This window comes from Lissotriton vulgaris, chromosome 7, assembly GCF_964263255.1.
Source record: "Lissotriton vulgaris chromosome 7, aLisVul1.2, whole genome shotgun sequence".
NCBI classification, from domain to species: Eukaryota; Metazoa; Chordata; class Amphibia; order Caudata; family Salamandridae; genus Lissotriton; species Lissotriton vulgaris.
In genome coordinates, this window is record NC_141695.1 from 157,684,995 (window position 1) to 157,707,428 (window position 22,434).

Below are 22,434 nucleotides of genomic sequence, written 5' to 3' on the forward strand. Positions count from 1 at the left end.
AATAAGAAGCTTTATGTTGACAAAAAGTGTCGGCCCGGCGGGATTCGGGACGAATGCTATTTTGGATGTTATACAGGATAGCACAGACTGTACAATTAAAAGATGTTATGCTGAACTAATAGAGCATCAAGCAGATGACCTGGAAAAGTACGAGGATAAATGGGAGCAGAAGTTGGGTATAGAAAAAGAACTCTTTCAAAGGTCACTGGAATTAGGACAGAAAGTTTTATGTTCAGCACCACTACAGGCACAACACTACAAGACATTGTACTTCCTGTTTCATACTGTAGGAAGGTGGATATCTGACTATGGTTACCCCCAAACTTTTTGCCTGGTGTTTAGCTGGTTTTTGACTTAGTTGGCCTGGGATCCTGCTATTCAGGGCCCCAGGCTGATTGCTCTCTCCTTAAAATGGACTCCATGTACCTTAGGTGCATAACACAATTGGAATTGGTTCACCTTATAGGCCCCTGTAACAGTGTACCATAGGTACCCAGGGCATAGGTGTAGCCAAGGCCTGCCAGGGGCTGCAGCATGTATTGTGCCACCCCTGGCCTGGCCTCCATATTTGACACAACTGGCTGATCACTCAGCTGGGGTAAGTTGGTGTAACCACCTCTTACTTAGGTACAGTATGTCTGTGCCTAACCCTAAACTGGACACATATGTTCCTATCAGCCACTCCTATGGAAGGCCTCATCAATCCTGGAGGCAGAGTGCTTGGAAATATGTGAGATGGTGCTCTGGCATGAGCTGAGCCTGTCTGCAGCTGTCGGGAACAACTCCCTAAGCTGTTCCGGGATATTGCCATACCATATACTCTTAAGTGCATTATAATCCTCGCGGTTAAATGCTATCTTTGGTTTGGCTTTATCAAAACATGTCGAGTAAGGTGTCATACGAATTGGAATACTATCCCCTCGCCAATTCTGGCGACGGGGATAGCATTCCACCCTTCTAGAGGGACACGACATGTGTGTAGCCTTAACCCCGGTTAAAGTTAAACAGAGCCTCAGCTTCACAAAATGGACGCTGCCACCACAGACACAAGTCTGGCCTCCTGCTGCTGACCGAAACTCGGCAGATGGTGGCCTGGACAAAGGGTTTCCTGCCTTGGGAGGTGCGAGCACCACCCCAGACAGGATTTTGTGTATTAGGTAGGACAGGGCTGAAAAGAATCAGACATGCCCGGGGCACACAAGGTGTCCCCGTGCATAGGCCAGTCCAAACCGGTTCTGGGGCCTTCCAGCCCCAGTCCTGGCGCGGAGCTGGACAAAGGAAAGGGGGTGTAACCGCCCCCCTTCCTGGTTCCTCCCAGAGGAGGGACCTAGTAGGTGATCCACCCCCAGTTTGGGAATAAGAGGGGGAGCAGTGCCATTGCACAGCAGATCATCCCGAAATCAACTTAAAACTAAGAAGAAGACTGGACTTCGACATTCTGCTGCACAGAAGACTGAAGAAGAATCTCCCTTGTGGCCAAGGAGTGACCACCCTGTGAACACAGGTACCAACCAGCGACTCGACGTCTGCTTTGCCGCCGCCTCCCGCCGGAGACCGAGCCCAGAGCCCGACAAGAACCAGACTCCCAGACCTCTCAGAGCCCGATCCACAGTCCCTGCGAAGAAGAGACCCGTGGAGGCACCGAGTGACGTGGGACCGGACCTCTTGGAAGACACTCGACAAGCTGACTGCGCAGCTTCTGAGGTATCCTCGATGTTGTGCTTTGGGGATTGAGAACCCCCACCACCGAGCAGCCCTTGCACCGAAGATCAGCCCTCCAGCATCTCCACGATCTGCGTGGGGCCCTTTTGCATTGTGCCACTCGACGCGCCATCCCGGCCACTAGCCACGCGGCCAGCGGCCATCTTGGCGACGAACCCGAAGATTTAAACAGCAGGTCTGGTTGCTCCAGACCTACCCAAGCTCCTGTGAAAAGGAGCACCCGCTCTGACCTTGCTGGTCCGAGTGAACAGCATCTTTCAACTTCTGCGTGGCTTGCATTTGCCAAGGCCTGTTTGCTCCGATCAGGTCGCCGACACCGCCAACAGCGAGAAGCCTACGTGGGACAGCTCGTGACCGACTCCTGGACGTCCTCGACCCCGGGTATCCACGTGGCTGCAGAAAGAAGCTACCCGACAACGCCTGTTTGCACCCGACATCGCCTGGTTCCAATCTGGTTCCACGGTAGTCACTGGCTAGTGACTTTGAACACTGTCCCCTCTGCTTTCAGGTCTTCAACTCTTCTGATCCACCCTTGGATCCACCGGAACTCTTCTCATCGAGCCGCCTGCAGCATCTTCAGCTCCAAGCACCATCGACCAGCGTGACGACACCCGACACATCTTCGACCCTGTGCACCCGCTTCCTGTGGGTGAGGTAACTCCGCTCCGCCGGTGCTCCTGCACTGGTACACATCCCAAGGGCCTGTGTTTTAAGTTTCAGCTCCGTAGGTCACTCGGAAGGTTCCTAACTTTCTAACTTTGTGCTTTTTACGCACCATAGACTTTGTATTGAGAAGTGCGTGCACTTTGAACACTGCACCCGAGTCCTGTGGGCCTTTCCCGACTTAGTTAACTCCAGTCTCGAATAGCTCCAGCGATTCCCAAGGCCCTAGGCCTCTTCACTTTCCTCTAGGTATCTCTTATACCACTTTTTTAGTATATGGTTTAGGTGGCCCCTAGGGCTCATCCATATTGTGCAACTTTTGTGTATTTTAAACTGTCTTGTGATTTTACGCTTGTGCTTCTGTGCTCATAAAGAGTCCAGGGGATTTTAATAGTTAATAAATCAATATATATTTTCAATATATATCTGTGTGGTGTCCCTTTCATTTGGTATTCAAGGGGGTTGTGTGTGGTATAACAGCTGGCTTCACATGCCTTTCAGAGTTTAGCCTAAGACTGCTTTGTCCACGTTACCACTAGGATAACTGGTCTACAAGGTTGAATTACAACCATCATCATAAGGGTTGCTTGGCATGGTACAAAGTGATCACTAGAACTAGTGAGCATTATATACCAGGCCAACTTCTCACATTGGTGAGCAGCGGATTGGGATCTGAGCTTGCTGTTGTTTTACCATTACAATCTTTGAGATTATCATTTGAAAGATCATACAGGTACCTGCTAGGTACATATAAAACAAGACTAGTATACATAAGTTCTACTGAACTTAGTTGTTGTAGAGCAAAGGGAGTAGCACACCCTAGCTACAACTACTAGATAGGTTTAGTAGGTAAACACCAGTGTAGGTAGATTGCAACACATCCACCCACACTAGAGCAATGTCTGGAGCAGAGGGGTCCAGTGGACTTACTCCTGTTGAGAGTGACCCTCCAAGGGCACCATCCAAATTTGCTATTTTTTCCTTTAAGGAATTAAGACAGCTTTGTGTCTTAAGGGGTCTGAAGACAGGGCCTTCCCCTACTACAGACCACCTAAGAGAGCTCTTGGACCAGTCTGAGACTCTAAAGCCCTCTAAGGCAAACCCCACAGGGGATGCTGAAGGAGGCCATCCTTCAGAGGATGACACTGTAGACACCCCTACCCCTATCATCCTAGTAGATGAGGAAGCCTCCACCACTGGAGCTCCTCAAGTAGATGTAGAGGAAGAGGAAGAAGAAGAGGAGGAGGAGGTGGAAAGCAGTGAGTCAGATGATGACAGAGATAGTCAGGTGCTGGTCAGTAGACTGAACCAGGCTAACTTAAGTCAACTTGGGAATGAATCAGGTAACAACCCATTCAGACCCCCAGGTGGACTTAACCAGGGCCATAGGAGGAGAAGGCATCACTCAGGTGAATCCAATACCTCCCATGTCTCTAGAGGCTCTCATGGTCACTCCAGAAAGGAGATGACTAGCCCTCAGAGAAGGGAACATGAGGCCAAGATGAGAGAGGCTGAGCTTAGGATCCAGAGGCAAGAGTTAGAGGTTGCCCTGGCTAAGGAGAAACTTGCTAGAGCAAGACAGCCTAGAGAGAGTGGATTAGGATCCACTGGTGGCAGCAATATCCAGAAGGATAAAGACAGGTCCTTTGATACAAGAAACCTGAGTAAGATTGTGCCCCCCTACAAAGCTGGGGATGATATCCACAAATGGATGACTGCACTTGAGAGAGCCTGCATGGTACAGCAGATCCCTCAGGAGCAGTGGGCAGCAATCTTGTGGCTCTCCTTTGAAGGTAGAGGCAGAGACAGACTCCTCACAGTTAGTGATGAGGATTCTAGAAACTACATGGTCCTGAAGAGTGCTCTGATTGATGGGTTAGGCTTAACCACTGAACAGTACAGGTTAATGTTCAGAGATACCCAGAAGACACAGACTCAGGACTGGTCTGAATTTGTTGAGTGTGCCACTAAGGCTCTGGAGGGCTGGTTGCTGGGAAGTAAGGTTACTGACTATACAGGATTGTATAATTTAATTATGAGAGAGCAAATCTTAAGTAATTGTCAAAATCAGCTTCTACATCAGCACCTGGTTGACTCTGATCTGACCTCCCCACAAGAATTGGGTAGGAGGGCAGACAAATGGGTCAGAACCAGGATCAGGCCTAAGAACCAGGGTGGTGACCAAAAGAAAGAGACTACCAAGCCTCAAGAGAAGGGTGGGGATAAAAGTAAGGAAAAGACTTCCCCAGGGCCCCAAAACTCCAAGAATGGGGGTGGGTCCCAAGACACTTCTACATCCCAGAAAAAGCCTTATTGTCATACCTGTAAACAGGTGGGGCATTACAAAACAGATAGCTGTTGTCCCAAGAATGGCAATAAGGAGAATATACCTCCAGGTAAGGCTCCAACACCTCCTGTCACTGTTAGCAGTGGTCCCCCAGGTGGTGGGAGCACCCCCAAGAATTTGGGTGGGTTTACTTTTGGAGGACAGGTGGACTCTGGCCTATCCAGGTCCCCTAACTCAGATACTCTTGTCTATGAGACTGGCATGGGGTTTGCCAATTTCACAGCTTGCCCAAACACTTTGAGCAAGTATAGACAGGAGCCCCTCATCAATGGCTTGAAAGTTGAGGCCTTCAGAGACACAGGGGCTAGCATCACCATGGTGGCTGAATGTCTAGTCCCCTCAAGGCAACTTTTACCTGATGCCAAATATCAGGTGACAAACATTGATGGCATAGAATCCAATCATCCCATGGCAGTAGTCAATCTTAGCTGGGGAGGTGTCACTGGCCCAAAGAGAGTGGCAGTGTCAGCAAACTTGCCTGTAGATTGCCTACTGGGTAATGATTTGGAAATCTCAGCCTGGGCTGAGGTTGAACAGCAAACCCATTCTAGAATGGTAAATCTCCATGAAAAGGTTGGGAGGGCTGAGCAAACCTCAGCCCCATCTTTAGATAACTTCCCTCCTGAAGAGAGTAGCAGGGCTGTACTGATAACAGCCCATACCCAAACTGAGTCTCCTCCTGAAAAGGTTGGTGGGGCTGTGATGGCCACAGCCCAAACTCAAACTGATACATGGGTAGTGAAGCCTGAAATGATGGATCACTCCACCCAAACAGAGAGCATTGAGGAGGAAGAGAAATCTCCCTCCCCCCAGACTTTAGGAAAGGATCAGCCTCCTCAGGGAACTGATCTTACCCCTGATGAAGGAACTGTCCCAGAGGTTGTTAGGCCTGGCCTAACAGAGCCTCTGATGGCAGTGGACCCTTCTCAGGTGGGACCCAGTCTGGAGCAGGTAACCTGCCCCTCTCTACCTTGCCTTACTCAGCCCAGGGCTGCAGAGGACAAGAAGGACAGTGAGACCCAAAGGGCCCCCTGTCAAATAAAGCACCCCCATCAGCAGATTAGGGGCACCAAAACTAGTAGCCCTAGTGAGGTGCAAGCGTTAAAAACTCCTGAGGGATCCCCCTTAAAAGTAGTTAGGGACCTCCCCCAGATGGATATTGTTGGGCACAGCCAAACCTGGGACCCTAAGGGCCCAAACCTGACCTGTCCCTCCAGTAAGCCAAACAGAGGGACCCAGCCTCCAGCTTTAGGTAGCCAGAGGTTGACCCTGAGAGCACAGTGCAACTCAGTCAGTGAAAGAAAGGCACACATGGTGGAGAGTGATTGGAGGAAGCTGAGCCCTACAGAGGAAACTCACTTCAGTACTCCATCTCAACACCAGCCTTTGACTTTGCAAAGACACACCACAGGTAGAGATTCCCTATGGTGGAGACCCTCAGATACCCTTAGGGTGAGGGATTGCTTAGTGGACCATGAGACAGGGGGTTACCAAGCCAGAGCTGGTACTTCCTTATATGGCCACTTAGGCAATATAGGCTTACCTGGTCAAGGATAGCCTTATCTCCTTTCGTTTGGGGGGGGGGGGGTTATGTAGGAAGGTGGATATCTGACTATGGTTACCCCCAAACTTTTTGCCTGGTGTTTAGCTGGTTTTTGACTTAGTTGGCCTGGGATCCTGCTATTCAGGGCCCCAGGCTGATTGCTCTCTCCTTAAAATGGACTCCATGTACCTTAGGTGCATAACACAATTGGAATTGGTTCACCTTATAGGCCCCTGTAACAGTGTACCATAGGTACCCAGGGCATAGGTGTAGCCAAGGCCTGCCAGGGGCTGCAGCATGTATTGTGCCACCCCTGGCCTGGCCTCCATATTTGACACAACTGGCTGATCACTCAGCTGGGGTAAGTTGGTGTAACCACCTCTTACTTAGGTACAGTATGTCTGTGCCTAACCCTAAACTGGACACATATGTTCCTATCAGCCACTCCTATGGAAGGCCTCATCAATCCTGGAGGCAGAGTGCTTGGAAATATGTGAGATGGTGCTCTGGCATGAGCTGAGCCTGTCTGCAGCTGTCGGGAACAACTCCCTAAGCTGTTCCGGGATATTGCCATACCATATACTCTTAAGTGCATTATAATCCTCGCGGTTAAATGCTATCTTTGGTTTGGCTTTATCAAAACATGTCGAGTAAGGTGTCATACGAATTGGAATACTATCCCCTCGCCAATTCTGGCGACGGGGATAGCATTCCACCCTTCTAGAGGGACACGACATGTGTGTAGCCTTAACCCCGGTTAAAGTTAAACAGAGCCTCAGCTTCACAAAATGGACGCTGCCACCACAGACACAAGTCTGGCCTCCTGCTGCTGACCGAAACTCGGCAGATGGTGGCCTGGACAAAGGGTTTCCTGCCTTGGGAGGTGCGAGCACCACCCCAGACAGGATTTTGTGTATTAGGTAGGACAGGGCTGAAAAGAATCAGACATGCCCGGGGCACACAAGGTGTCCCCGTGCATAGGCCAGTCCAAACCGGTTCTGGGGCCTTCCAGCCCCAGTCCTGGCGCGGAGCTGGACAAAGGAAAGGGGGTGTAACCGCCCCCCTTCCTGGTTCCTCCCAGAGGAGGGACCTAGTAGGTGATCCACCCCCAGTTTGGGAATAAGAGGGGGAGCAGTGCCATTGCACAGCAGATCATCCCGAAATCAACTTAAAACTAAGAAGAAGACTGGACTTCGACATTCTGCTGCACAGAAGACTGAAGAAGAATCTCCCTTGTGGCCAAGGAGTGACCACCCTGTGAACACAGGTACCAACCAGCGACTCGACGTCTGCTTTGCCGCCGCCTCCCGCCGGAGACCGAGCCCAGAGCCCGACAAGAACCAGACTCCCAGACCTCTCAGAGCCCGATCCACAGTCCCTGCGAAGAAGAGACCCGTGGAGGCACCGAGTGACGTGGGACCGGACCTCTTGGAAGACACTCGACAAGCTGACTGCGCAGCTTCTGAGGTATCCTCGACGTTGTGCTTTGGGGATTGAGAACCCCCACCACCGAGCAGCCCTTGCACCGAAGATCAGCCCTCCAGCATCTCCACGATCTGCGTGGGGCCCTTTTGCATTGTGCCACTCGACGCGCCATCCCGGCCACTAGCCACGCGGCCAGCGGCCATCTTGGCGACGAACCCGAAGATTTAAACAGCAGGTCTGGTTGCTCCAGACCTACCCAAGCTCCTGTGAAAAGGAGCACCCGCTCTGACCTTGCTGGTCCGAGTGAACAGCATCTTTCAACTTCTGCGTGGCTTGCATTTGCCAAGGCCTGTTTGCTCCGATCAGGTCGCCGACACCGCCAACAGCGAGAAGCCTACGTGGGACAGCTCGTGACCGACTCCTGGACGTCCTCGACCCCGCGTATCCACGTGGCTGCAGAAAGAAGCTACCCGACAACGCCTGTTTGCACCCGACATCGCCTGGTTCCAATCTGGTTCCACGGTAGTCACTGGCTAGTGACTTTGAACACTGTCCCCTCTGCTTTCAGGTCTTCAACTCTTCTGATCCACCCTTGGATCCACCGGAACTCTTCTCATCGAGCCGCCTGCAGCATCTTCAGCTCCAAGCACCATCGACCAGCGTGACGACACCCGACACATCTTCGACCCTGTGCACCCGCTTCCTGTGGGTGAGGTAACTCAGCTCCGCCGGTGCTCCTGCACTGGTACACATCCCAAGGGCCTGTGTTTTAAGTTTCAGCTCCGTAGGTCACTCGGAAGGTTCCTAACTTTCTAACTTTGTGCTTTTTACGCACCATAGACTTTGTATTGAGAAGTGCGTGCACTTTGAACACTGCACCCGAGTCCTGTGGGCCTTTCCCGACTTAGTTAACTCCAGTCTCGAATAGCTCCAGCGATTCCCAAGGCCCTAGGCCTCTTCACTTTCCTCTAGGTATCTCTTATACCACTTTTTTAGTATATGGTTTAGGTGGCCCCTAGGGCTCATCCATATTGTGCAACTTTTGTGTATTTTAAACTGTCTTGTGATTTTACGCTTGTGCTTCTGTGCTCATAAAGAGTCCAGGGGATTTTAATAGTTAATAAATCAATATATATTTTCAATATATATCTGTGTGGTGTCCCTTTCATTTGGTATTCAAGGGGGTTGTGTGTGGTATAACAGCTGGCTTCACATGCCTTTCACAGTTTAGCCTAAGACTGCTTTGTCCACGTTACCACTAGGATAACTGGTCTACAAGGTTGAATTACAACCATCATCATAAGGGTTGCTTGGCATGGTACAAAGTGATCACTAGAACTAGTGAGCATTATATACCAGGCCAACTTCTCACACATACTCCCTCCAGGATAGCATGATGGGGAGGGGTAGCTGGTATCACGTGTCCAAGGTGTGACAGCTCTGAGGCAGACTTATCTCATATGTTCGCCACGTGTACCCATTTAAAAACTACACGAGACGAAATTGAGGTATTCCTCAGGAGGTCATTAAGGATAGAGATCAATCTAACTGCAGCAGTTGTACTACTTGGAATAGATGATAATGGTAGTCAGACCCAGTACGGATATTTTATCTTTGTGGCTATGGCTGTTTTGAGGCTGTGCATTGCCTCGGCTTGGCTGGACCGTTTACCACCGACATTCCACCAATGACTAGCTAAATTACTAGCTGTCTATAATCTTGAAAATATTAAACACCACCGGGTATGGGCTCCCAAGCAGTAAGGCCAAACCACTGCCTTATGTTCTATACAACAAAAATGCCAATGCTGCCTATCTCAATGCGCTTTCTAATTTTTCTGTCTTACCTATGAATAGAACATTAAGTAAGCAATCCTCTGTTTTTCGAATAAATCCTTCTTTTTATTTTATTTTACTTCATTTGAACTATTTTGGTGATTATTTCCAAAAATGTTAACATTTCAAAGAAACATATATCTTACAATACATGAAAAGTTTATATACATTAAAACAGCCCCCTCATGTCAATCACACTAACTATCAATCCAGATCGCTGTCAAACACTCTCAAACATACTTTCAATCAGACCGCTCTTATTTACAATCTCAAATGCAATACTTTTTTTAGAAAAAATCAAATGTTCACATAGCCATAGATTATACTGTAAACATAAATCAACATTCTACAAAATTCATTTAGGCTTAGTTCTTATGGCTGTACACAAAAAAAGGGTCTACGCGTTTTGAACTCTTCTTAGTGTGGAGTTTGTCAGGTTGTGAGGCCTGAGGGGCGCGCGGGATAAGGGCGCGCCATAAAGGACTCACGCGGACACCTTGCTTAGTTCGTCGCGTGGTCCCGACTCACTCCGGGACACGCCCATCTTTATTTTATCCAACGTACGCGGCGCCGTGCGCCACCGCGTATGCGCACGTCTACGTGCGCTGATCAACTAGACCGCAACTGTGCGGTCGCAACATTACATTCCTTTTCACCTTTAGTATGAACAAAAATCCCCCCCCCCTTTTTACACAAGTATTACGCTGAATGTCCAACCAAATAATAAAACATGGCCGTCCGGCCTGTTACCAGTCTCTCCATGATCTCTCAGCCCACTGCGTAGTCGGCCATCCGGGATGAGGGCACCGGGTTTCTTCTCAGTCCGTAGCCTGCAGCTTGGCCACGGAACAGCACTCTCCGGGGTGATTCACTGGATGGAGTGCTTGTGCCCAGGGGGCTCTGGGGTTTCTCAGGGCGAGTGGCACTTGGGGTACCGGAGGCTCGCGGTTCCTCTGCAGAGTCCACGTCCCCTTCCTGGACGGCGGCTTCGGGGGTGTTTTGGTTGCTTCCTGGCCGGGCTGGTGATGTCGTAGATTCCCCATTCTTCTCGGAGCTGGCTGGATCATTCCGGGGGTCGGCCGCCTTTTTGAAGAATGACACATTCCTGGTGACTGTTTCTCCCTCTCGCTGGGCGGTGACCATGGTCCCGTTCCGGGCAGTGACAGTCCATGGTTGTGGCTCAAACGGGAGTCTGAATTTACTTCCTGGATACCTGTCTCGGACGTACACCCGGTCATTTTCGGCAATGGATGACTCTTTGGACTTCCGCCGGAAGCTTGCATAGTCATTAGACTTTTTCCTGTTGTGTACAGTCCTCCATGATTCCGCACTGGTGGGGCTCCAGGTGGGGTGATTTGGGAGGGTGTCTCGGATTATACGTCCCATCGTGGACGGGCCTGGGGCGGCCTCAGTGGTGCGGTGTGGGGTGAGCCTGTATTCTCGGAGGAAAGAGTAGATTCCTCTTTCTACCGATGTCCCCTCAGCATGGGCAATCCGGATGGTCTTGTTCAATGTGCGCATGAATCTTTCCACTTCTCCGTTTGATTGCGGCCATCTGGGTGTTATTTTCCGGTGTAGAATCCCCCACTCCGCTAGATACTCCGCAAACTCTTGGCTCTGAAAGGGGGGACCGTTGTCGGTCTTGACCCTCACGAAGATGCCATGGGTTGCGATGGTCTTCTCGAATTTGGCGATCACCTCTTTTGCCGTGAGGGACGCGACGATCTCCACTTCCGGATATTTCGTGTAGTCATCCATGATGACGAGCATGTGTCTTCCGTCGGGCAGGTGGCCGAAATCGGCGCTGACGTGTTCCCATGGTCTTTCCGGGCCAACTTCTGTGATGACTGGTGGTGGGTTTTCTGGGAGTCCCGCTGCTTGGCACCACTGGCACTCTTTGACGGCCCGCTCCACTTGCGAGTCCATGTCTGGAAACCATAGTTTGGCACGGAGTCTGCTTTTTGTTTTCACCACTCCCTGGTGTCCTCGGTGAGCGAGGGCAATGGCTTGCTGTGTGAGAGTAGTTGGCATCACGATTCTGGGCCCTCTTAACACGCAACCCTGGCTATCGACTGACAGCTCCTCCTTGACCCTCAAGAATGCTTCTAAGGCTGTTTTCGCTTGCGGCGTTCTCTGGCCCAATGACGCTTGGAGCGTCTTCCACTCGTTCGTGCGTATGGCATTCGAGACAATCTGGAAAATTTCGTCATTTTGGGTGGCTTCGATGATCATCTCCATGCTCATGGGGAGCGGCCTGGACCTTTCAACCACGGCATTCACAAATGACTCAGTGTCTTCAGCATCTTCTCTCTCTCCCGGGGTGGCCGCCCTCGGATGGCGGGATAGAAAGTCTGCTGGGTTGGTGGCTCCTGGTTTGAATTCTAGCAGGTAGTCATATTCTTGCAACTGCAGAATCCACTTTTCAATCCTGGGCGGTGGTTTTGATACCGTTCCCCTGAATAGTGGGATTAGGGGCTTGTGATCTGTTGAGACGGTGAACGGGTGTCCGTACACGTACATGTGGAAATGTCTGCACGCCCAGTGGATGGCTATGGCCTCGCGTTCTATCTGCGAGTATCTTTGTTCCGTCTCTGTCAGCGATCTGCTGGCGTATGCAATCGGCGCCCAGTTATCTTCTCCTTGACGTTGTGTAAGGACGGCACCCAGACCGAAGGGACTGGCGTCGACCGCGATATTGGTCTGCTTGGAGGGGTCAAAGTATGAGAGCGTCTTCTCTGCCGATAGGGCTGCTTTCGTGTTTTGGAACGCTTCCTCTTGCTCTTTGCCCCACTGCCAGGGGGTGGATGCCTTCGTGAGCTCGCGGAGAGGTCGGGTGATGTTGGAGAGGTCAGGGATAAAGCGACCACAGAAGTTGACCATGCCTAGAAAGCTCCGCACCTCGGAGATGTTTGTCGGGGCGGGAGCCGTCTGCACGTCCTTGACCTTCTCTGGATCGGGGGCAATGCCTTTGTCTGAGAACGTGTACCCGAAGAAACTGATGGTGTTGCGGAGGAATTGGCATTTTTCGCGGTGCAGGGTGAGGCCTGAATCCTTGAGTCTTTGTAGAACTCCCCTCAGCCGCTGGTGGTGTTCTTCTACAGACTGGGCATATATCAGCAAGTCGTCGCTGACGTTGAGTACGCCTGGGAGTCCGCTGAGCACTTCACGGATAGTGTTTTGGAAGACTTCTGCCGCACTCGAGATGCCGAAGTTGAGCCGGCGATATCGGCGTAGGCCCACATGAGTCGAAAAGGTAGTGATGTACCTGGAGTCAGGGTGGAGTGGAAGCTGGTGGTAGCCCGAGCGGAGATCGACTTTGGAAAACCATTTGGCTCCATTGAGTTCGCTCAATATGTCGTCAATCGTGGGTGTCAGGTGACGCTCTCGCTTAACTGCGGCGTTGGGCAGGCGCATGTCCACGCATATGCGCACTTGCCCTGGCTGCTTGGGCTTCCTCGCTACTACGATCGGTGACACCCAAGGCGTGGGCCCATCCACCTTCTCGATTATTCCTTGCCTCTCTAGGCTCTCGAGTTCTTCTTCGACCTTCTTTCGGAGGTGGAAGGCAATTCTCCGGTGCCGGAGTGCCACGGGTTGTATGGATGGATCGATGTGCAGCGAAACCTCTTTCCCTTTGAGGCACCCGATGCCCCTGAACATGTCGTCAAATTCTTCGATGATGGTATCGAGTTCATCTTCTAGGACGGCCATGGCGTAGAAGATGAGTTGGAGTTCCTCGGCGGCTTTTCCGCTGAGTAGCATGCCACTCCCTTCTTTTGTCACATAGATGGTGGAGGGGACTGTCCTGTCCAGATGACAAATGTTCGTCTTGAAACACCCAATGAGTGGTATTGGGGTTTTCTGTCCATAGGCGAACACTCGGATCTTTGCCTTGCTCAGGGTTGGCTTGTCACGCAGTTGGTTATACACGTCTGCTGCCATTAACTCGATGGATGCCCCTGTATCTATAGTGGCTCTCACCTCTTGCTGGTTCACCCTTATGCGGCACTTCGGGAGGCGCTTTTTCTTCCTGGCTGGCTGATCGATGGCAAACACATAGTGTACGGGGTAGTCATGGACATCGTCGTCCATGTCTTCGCTATCTGGGCTGTCTCTGATGGCGTGCGCTGCCTCCGTCCTCTGTTTCGAGGACCTGCATACCGAGGCGAAATGGTTCCACCGCCCACACGCGCTGCATTTCTTGCCGTTCGCCGGGCAGTCTTTCGCTCTGTGAGGTGTGCCTCCACAGTATCCACATTCCTTCCGCCTTTCCGGTGGCTTCTTCCCTCCAATTGACCGTTGTTTGGGGCGGACGACATGCACTTGTTCTGCAACGTTGACTTGTTCACCTTTAGCTGGCCTGTGCAGCGCTGCTTCCATGTGAGAGGCTCTCGCTTTCGATAGTTCCTTTGAGCGGCCTAGTTTCAGGATTTCTGCAAGGGGTTTTCCATCTTCTTGGAGAATTTTGACCCTGAGATCGGAGGAATAACAGTTCTGGATTATCTGACCGCGTATCTCTTCTTGCTCTTCTCTGAATCTACAGGTGCTAGCGAGTTCCATCAGTCTCCCATGGAAGGCGTCCAGAGACTCATCCGCCTCCTGCCGGGCTTGGCGAAACAGGAAGCGATTGTAATCTTTGCTGACCATGGGCTTGAAGTAGGCGTTGAGCGCTTGCAGTAGAGTGACGTAGGTGTGCGGCGTGGCCTCTGTCAGCGTCTTGTAGATGCGGTGGATGTCCTTACCCCCTAGGTGCAGGAGGAGTGCTCGGCGGCGGTCCCTCGCTGTCCCTGCACCTTCAAAGTAGAAGTTGAGGCGCTCCGTCCAGTCCTTCCATCTTGGCGCCAAAGAGGCGGGTGTGCCGTCGATCACGAAAGGTTCGATCGGAGGGATGGTCGTCATCGTGGCGCGGGCACCGGTTGCTCCACTAGGGGCGCTGCGCTCCGGTTCGTGAGGCGAGGTCCCACCACGTGGGGACGGGCGCCACCGGTAGGGCAGCAGCTGCTGGGCACGCGTTGCGGATCAGCGTGGATGTGCGCCGCTGCCGCTAGACATCATCGGCAGGCGCAGTGACCATGAGGCGCCACGTGGTTGCGTGGCAGGGTGATCATGAGGCGGCTTCAGTCATGTGCCTCGCGCGGGTCACGGCCAGGGCCTCGCCGGGCCAGGCAGGGCAGTACACGGACCCTGGGCCGGATCGGCAATGCAGCACGGGCTGTGCGGGGGCACAGCGTGGGGTCAGACACCCCTCGTCGCCATTGTCAGGTTGTGAGGCCTGAGGGGCGCGCGGGATAAGGGCGCGCCATAAAGGACTCACGCGGACACCTTGCTTAGTTCGTCGCGTGGTCCCGACTCACTCCGGGACACGCCCATCTTTATTTTATCCAACGTACGCGGCGCCGTGCGCCACCGCGTATGCGCACGTCTACGTGCGCTGATCAACTAGACCGCAACTGTGCGGTCGCAACATTACAGAGTTCTCATTAGGACCACATACTGTAAATGAATAGAAGAGGAGACCTCAATATATCACATTGATTCTACTATGGCGGGCAGCAGATGAACTTTAAACTTACAGAGCTTGATGTAAACATCAAAGCCACACACATCAACATCTAAGCGAGACAGTGCTAGTATAGACATACATTGCACATTAAAAGATGGCGCTTCCTGGAAGTTGTTGACACCGATCCAAAATGGCGGACAGTATAAATTAGAATGCCGGCAGAGCTTTGTACACTGGAATTAACATCGTACAACAGAACCTTTCGTCTTTGACAGCAACAAGAATTATAAAAGTTACCCTTATCTAAACCAAAGTGACACTTTGCACGTTACAAGATGGCGCTCCCCGGAAGTTAGAGATCCGGATATAATAGGACACCGGATACTCTGAGATAGAGACTTGCTACGTTTTGAGCCGAAGGAGCCTGACACATCAGCTATTAAAACGCAACTAAGGTGAGCGGGACTTCTATGGTCAAAGAACTGAACTAGTCAGATTCAGGGGATGCCCGATTCCGAGCAGGAAGGACCCTGAATTTAAGACAGGAGCGAGATGTTGGAAGTTTTAAACGCTTGCACACGCTGTGACCGGTTGTTACATGCTCCATTATAGAGGCTGTGATATTTAGTGATAATCCGACACAGATACAATGCGTGGACAGTCGCATTTGTCCAAACATCAATGCCATATTATACTCTTCCAGGTGCGCCACTCGAATATCATTCCACCAGCTCATTTCTGTCAAATGAAAGAAACACATTAGGTAAGCGATAGCGCTCACTTCATTGAAAACTGTCAGAACGTTTCATATGAGCCATTACAACAACATATATTATGTTTTCTCACAGGGCAGAGTGTGTATGAAATACAACACGGAAACCGTGAGTTGTTGTTTCTTTCAATTAAAGTGATGTGTTCACGTTTTGATGTGGAAGTACAGCTCTGCTGAGCTCTATGTTTAATGTCATTTAGGTGGTCCTGCGCCGCGGTCTAGATGACAATTGAATTGCCTTCAATTAGAGAGGTATATGCATGGAGGTGGCTGTTGAGCCAATTAGCAGTTTCCTATATGGTGAGAATTATACAGTTAACATAGGTCTCCTCTTCTCTTCATTTACAGTATGTGGTCCTCCACACTAAGAAGAGTTCGAAACGCGTAGACTCTTTTTTTGGGAACAGCCATAAGAACTAAGCCTAAATGAATTTTGTAGAATGTTGATTTATGTTTACAGTATAATCTATGGCTATGTGAACATTTGATTTTTTCTAAAAAAGTATTGCATTTGAGATTGTAAATAAGAGCAGTGTGATTGAGAGTATGTTTGAGAGTGTTTGACAGCGATCTGGAATGATAGTTAGTGTGATTGACATGAGGGGGATGATTTAATGAATATAACGTTTTCATGTATTGTAAGATATATGTTTCTTTGAAATGTTAAAAATTGTGGAAATAATCACCAAAATAGTTCAAATGAAGTAAAATAAAATAAAAAAAAGGATTTATTCGAAAAACAGAGGATTGCTTACTTAATGTTCTATTCATAGGTAAGACAGAATAAATAGAAAGTGCATTGAGATAGGCAGCATTGGCATTTTTGTTGTATAGAATATAATCGTTAAAAAGCAATATATGCATGGAGGGGGTATAAAAGGCAAGATCTTAGGAATAGAGATATGGGACCCTGTACAAAGATGGAAGGAGAGAGACCCAGAGTAGGATGTAAAGAAATTAATGGGAGTAGGAGAACGTGTATATATGATGTTAGATTCCAATCTTGGGAATGTTTTTTTCTGTAATGTTTATGTTTCATTTTCCCTTATAAGGGTCACTTTATTTGTATATCTGTATAGTTTTTTTTTCTTTTTCTTTTTTTCTTTCTCTTCAAGTATTGTATGCTATGCCATATTTTTTTGTGAAGGTATTAATTTGCCCTGTAGAACAAAAAAGGGGGGGGGGAGGGGAGTTCAACCGGAATAAAAATATTAAAAAAAAAAAAAGAATGCCCAAGGAGACAGAGAATAGACTGCAAAAGACACACATCCAATGACATTAAGAATGTCCAAAGACAGGGAGACAGATAAAAACAAGAAAATGTGGAATAGAGAGGAAAAAAGAGAGAGAGAGAGAGAGGAAGAGAGATGGACAGGGACATAAACCAAGACAAGAAAGAGAAATATAGGGAGTTAAGATATCAGATAAAGTCAAGAAGATATGAGAAAAGAGAGAGACAAGGGAGGACAAGAAAGCAAGGATATATAGAAAGAAAGAGGCAGAAAGAAGAAATAAAGAAAGAGAAGGGACAGAGAGAATGCATGGAAAGGCAGAAAAAAGATGAGGTGGAGAGATAAATCAGGAGAGACATGGAACAGCATATAGACAAAAATGAAATGAGAGAAAGACAGTGAAAGAGTTAAAGGTAGAGGCAGAGAAAGGCAAGTAAACTGAGATGAAAATAGGGAAAGTCAGACAAACAGCAGAAAGAACAGGGGATAGAGAAATATGTGTGACCTAAAGGTCAGAAAGACAGGGAGTGACATAGGGCCCGATGTAGGTGGCCCAAATACCGGTTGGTAATGGTGAAAACCGGTACATTACACCATTACCGACCAGTATTTAGGCATGCATGATGTAGGGAAGGAATCAGTATTTACCAATTCCTTATTACCGATTCTAATATACCGAATCGGATTTACCGAACACCCAAATACTGATCAGTAAATAAGAAACAGTAAAAATGAGAAAAGAGATGTAGAAAAATTTGGTAATGCCGAATTTCCTAAAAATTGGTAGTGGTAATCAGGTGCAGTGTATATAAGCAGTCCCAAAATGCAACAGTGTGATCACTATGGCGGCCCTCTATGTAATTACTAGGCGGCTACGGCTACAGGCAGCAGGAGTGAGGATCTGGAGACGGGAGAGTGCGTTTACAGACATGGCATCACACTCTTCCAACTGACTGAGGCAGAGATCCATGAAAGGTACAGGGTACACCCCCACACCATCCTGGACCTGATAAGGGACCTGCACCCACTCCTGGAGCATCCAACACCAAGGGGGCACGCTATACTACCACATGTGCAGGTGCTCTGTAGCCTACACCTACTTGCATTTGGCAGTTACCTGGGGGTGATAGCTGTGGTAGGTGGGGTGTCACAGAGTTGCCTGTCCCGTTTCTTTAAGAAGTTCCTGGAAGCCATGATGCAGAGAATGCATCACTACATAAGCTTCCCAAACACACAGGCGGAACTGCTGAAAACCAAGACGGACTTTTACCAAATGGCACAGTTCCTGCATGTTATAGGGAGCATTGATGGGACACACATTCCAATCTGCCCACCTGCAGCACAATCTGCCCACATCTACAGAAACCGAAAATCCACCCACTCCATGCATGTGCAGGTAATCTGCGATGCAGCCAACTTAATCACCGACATTGTGGCCAAATTTCCAGGGAGCACCCACGACTCATACATTTTCAAGAACAGTGGGATTTACACACGCCTGGCTGCGGGAGAATTTTAGGAGGATACCTGCTAGGTAAATCACTGTGACACCCTGATGTATACTGCAGATGAATGTGTTGGTGTTTGTAATTAATGGCACTCTCTTTCTCCCCTAGGTGATGGCGCTTATGCTGTGAGGTCATTCATCCTCACCCCTCACCTAAACCCATCAACCCCAAGTGAGAGACGATACAATGTGGCACACAAATCAACGTGCAACGTTGTGGAGCGCACGTTTGGACTTTTGAAAAGCAGGTTCCGCTGCCTTCACAAAAGCGGAGGCGCACGTCAGTACACACCCATCATCTACTGCAAAATCATCGCAACTTGTACTATGCTGCACTACCTTGCCACTAAGAAAGGTACAGAAGTTGAATTAACGGACTCTTAGGATGATAATGATGAATTTGCACAGCCAGAGCCAGTGCAGCAGGAGTGGCGCCAGTACCAGATCGGAGACAAAGACGGGCTGAGATCACACGCAAGTATTTTGGAGTAAGTAAGGAGACACAGCCAGTTGTTGCATTTGAATGACGTAGTTTAATATTTTGGCACCACGCCACTACACGAATGGCTCAACTTGCCAGCCCTATTTGTAACCACCCTACTAGGATGGCATGGGCTAAATCACCCAGTTAAGTACACAAAGTGGGGTTTGCATTAACGCCTGCGGCCACGCACAACACTGCTGGATTCCCTTAGCTGACTGTCGTCACTGGCAATCGATCCAGTGGCAGCCCCATGACGTCTGCTGCTCCTCCTGGTCTCAGTTTCAGGGGGCATTATACTGCTGCGACTTGTCATCTCCTCACTGTCCCCCACATCACCTGCACCAGTATTGGCAGCCTGAGTAGTTATGAGCACTTCAAGTGCAGTAGTAACTTTAACAAGCCCCCTTGAAACATCACGGCTGCTGTGTGCCATCCCTTCCTGCATGGCCACGTAGCGCCTGCAGAGCAGAGAAGTGGCAGTGGAGAGGCGGTACACCGCCTTTGTATGATTCTCCATCTTCTGCCTCTCCCTGCTCCTTGCCATCCTGTCCTCATCAAGCTTGCTGCACAGCAGCATCACTGGCTGGGACATTTCCCTCATGCCCTCAGCCATTTCCTTCATGCCCTCAGCCAGCATTGTGGTCATTGAGCTGATGCCCTTCTCAATGTTCTGCATGTTTGCATTCAGGTGTCTCATCGGCCGCTGTACAGATTGTATTGCTTTCCCTTACAGGAGCTGAACGTTTGCCATGTTCGCCTCCAGCCTTGTAAACACACCATGCTCTTCACCCTGCAAAGGTGGACTGGATTCCCTAGCGCTGCGGCATCTGGCACCTGTGTGTGATCTCTCTGTGGTGGACTGCGATCCTTCATTATTGCCATCAACTGGTACTGTCGACATTAGTCCACCCCTGCTGTCTTCCAAGACAACTCCATCTCTTGGAGTCTGGCAACTGCATGCCTCCTGGGTCTTGTCACTGCCGGTGGTGACGCTGCTGGTTATGCTGGCAGTGGTGGTGATGCTGGCAGTGGTGGTGATGCCGGAGTGGTGGTGGTGCCGGCAGTGGTGGTGATGCTGGCAGTGGTGGTAATGCTGGCGGTGGTGGTGATGCTGGCAGTGGTGGTGATGCTGGTGGTGGTGGGGTAGTGTCCCCTGCACTTGCAATGGCCTCCTCTGATCTCTCCTTCCGGGGTGCCCTTCCTGCCTTGTCATGTGCAGACCTGTGCGATGTCTCGCCTGTGGACACAAATTGTACATTAGCTCACTAGTCTGGCAGCACTACGTACCAATAATACATTTTCATTTCTTCCAATCTATCTTTCTGTTTTCTGCTTGTTTATCACTGATGTGTGTCACATGCCTTTGTAATCAGTGGGATGACTGTCATGAAAGGTGTTACACTGACTACATCTCCCATAATGCATTGCTGGTGTTTAGTAAAACCTGTACTGGAGTGGGATTCACACTGCCTCATTGGGGAATGGGGTTAGGGAGTGGGGGCGCAGATTAGTGTGCATGCTTCTTACTTCGTTTGTTGGCAGCTCTGGCTGAGCTGTCTGCATCCCCGATACCGCTGACGCTGTCAGGCTCTATGGTGGACTCCACCAGCTGTTCTAGTGCAGTCAGTGCAGGTGCCCTGTTTCTTCCTCCTTCTGGCTTGTTTTTTCCTCTCAGCCATCTTCTTCTTTGTGAGGCTTCTGACATCGTACCACCTTTTTTTTAGTACCTCAATTTCACGGGGGTCAATCAACCGCATTCACATGTGCCTGTATTTCAAGCCATATTTTCCTTCTCTCTGATTCTGGCACTTGCAAGGACTGTTTCCCAAACAGCTTTGTGTGTTGTTTGACCACCTCCTCAATCAGGACCTGCAGCTCCCTTTCGCTGAATTTTAGCTTTCTTTTCTTTTTCTCTTCTTTTTCTGTCTCCTTGTTGGCCATTATGCAGATTTTTCAGGAAAAGTTCTCACAGTTGCTCCTGTGTTCTCCTATGCACTCCCTGCCTCTCCAGAAGGTTCTGATTCAGTACACCTGCATGGGTGTGGCCACTTCCTGGTTGGGAGGTGGGGTGGATGGATAGGATTGGCTGTTTCCTCAATTGCTGTTATTTTGAAATACTGATTCGGTATTTACCGATTCGGTAATGCAGATTCGGTAATACCGATCGGTATTAAGGAATCGATTCGGTAAAAAACACCAATTTTTTACCTACATCGGAAATTCAGAATTCTTAATACCGATCGGTAAAATTCGGAATTTCACTTTTACTTACATATGGCCCATAGAAACACAGTGACGGGGTTAGACAGAGATGGCAAGAGAAAAAAAGACAGAAGAGAAAGACAGAGAGAAAAGGGACAATGCTTACCAAGTGAGACATTTCTGGTGCACATGGTGGAATGTGAACACACACCAAGCCAGAGCAGGTACCATACTATTCCGGGCTCAGCAGATCCCCATAGCCCAGATCAACTTACAACCCCATTTGTCTGCGCTGAAATGAGCAATTTTAAAGTGCAGCTCAACATTTTGATTTCTTTTTTAGTGTTTAATCACCACAAAAACAACAGCAATAGCAATATCTTTGGAGCTCTGTGATACCATATTGCTAAAGCAGTGACTCATTTTTGTATTTCTATGCTAACACTTACTGGCTGTCCTGGTGTTTGGTTTTGAAAGCCTGGCCACCCCACAATCACCAGAAATAAAATGTGGCCTAAGCCCCTCTCGGAGATTCTAAAATAAGAGTATGACAGGCAAACTCTGCATACATGTGGGCTTCTGAGCAAACCTTCTAGCCCCAGCACTTATTCTTTTCCAATTAACCACCAAATCCAGCAAATATCTCAGTTTGAATTGCTACACTTGTATAGTTCTACACAATAAGTCATAGCTTCAGAGCATGTTGTGAAGATGGTGCTAATTTAACAAACAGCAGAGTAAGCCATGGTGGGATTGAACTTGGCTAACCAGCTCAGTGACACTACCTGCCACTGTAGGTTGTAGTAGTGACAAAATAGGTGTTAGCGAGCCACTGAAAGTTCAAGCCATATGTGTGCTGTAGCTCAGCTGGAGATCCTCTTGGACCCTTGGGATCAAAACGAAATGACGTTTAATGTGGCTGCTTGCCTCCCATGTTCTAAGCCCGCGCACCAAGAATTAAAGTAAAAGTATTAACCTTTGCTTTAAAACAGGAGATAAAGAAATTCCTATCTAGAGAGTAAATACACAATGTGAAACTACAAATTATGGGTAAGTCCCAGCTTCCTTTCTTGACCAAATTGTGTGATCCTAAGCAAAGATTTGTTTCAACGTGCCAACTTTATTTTTATCATTACATATGGGAACACCTTAAAATAGATGAGCTCAGGAGGTGCACTGTACAAAAACCTATTGTGTTT

At 49.3% G+C, this 22,434-nt stretch overlaps 1 protein-coding gene and 1 long non-coding RNA gene across 2 annotated transcripts in view; one reads left to right on the forward strand and one right to left on the reverse strand.

Moving 5' to 3' along the window:
* The window catches only part of LOC147701050 (urokinase plasminogen activator surface receptor-like), a 248,043-nt gene that overhangs the window by 44,756 nt on the left and 180,853 nt on the right, over positions 1–22,434 (reverse strand). The gene's annotated exons all lie outside the window — the stretch shown is intronic.
* LOC147701051 (uncharacterized) lies at positions 15,393–20,491 on the forward strand. The gene is made up of 3 exons (XR_015297427.1): positions 15,393–15,493; positions 18,659–19,037; positions 19,767–20,491. It is a non-coding gene; the product is annotated as an uncharacterized LOC147701051 (long non-coding RNA).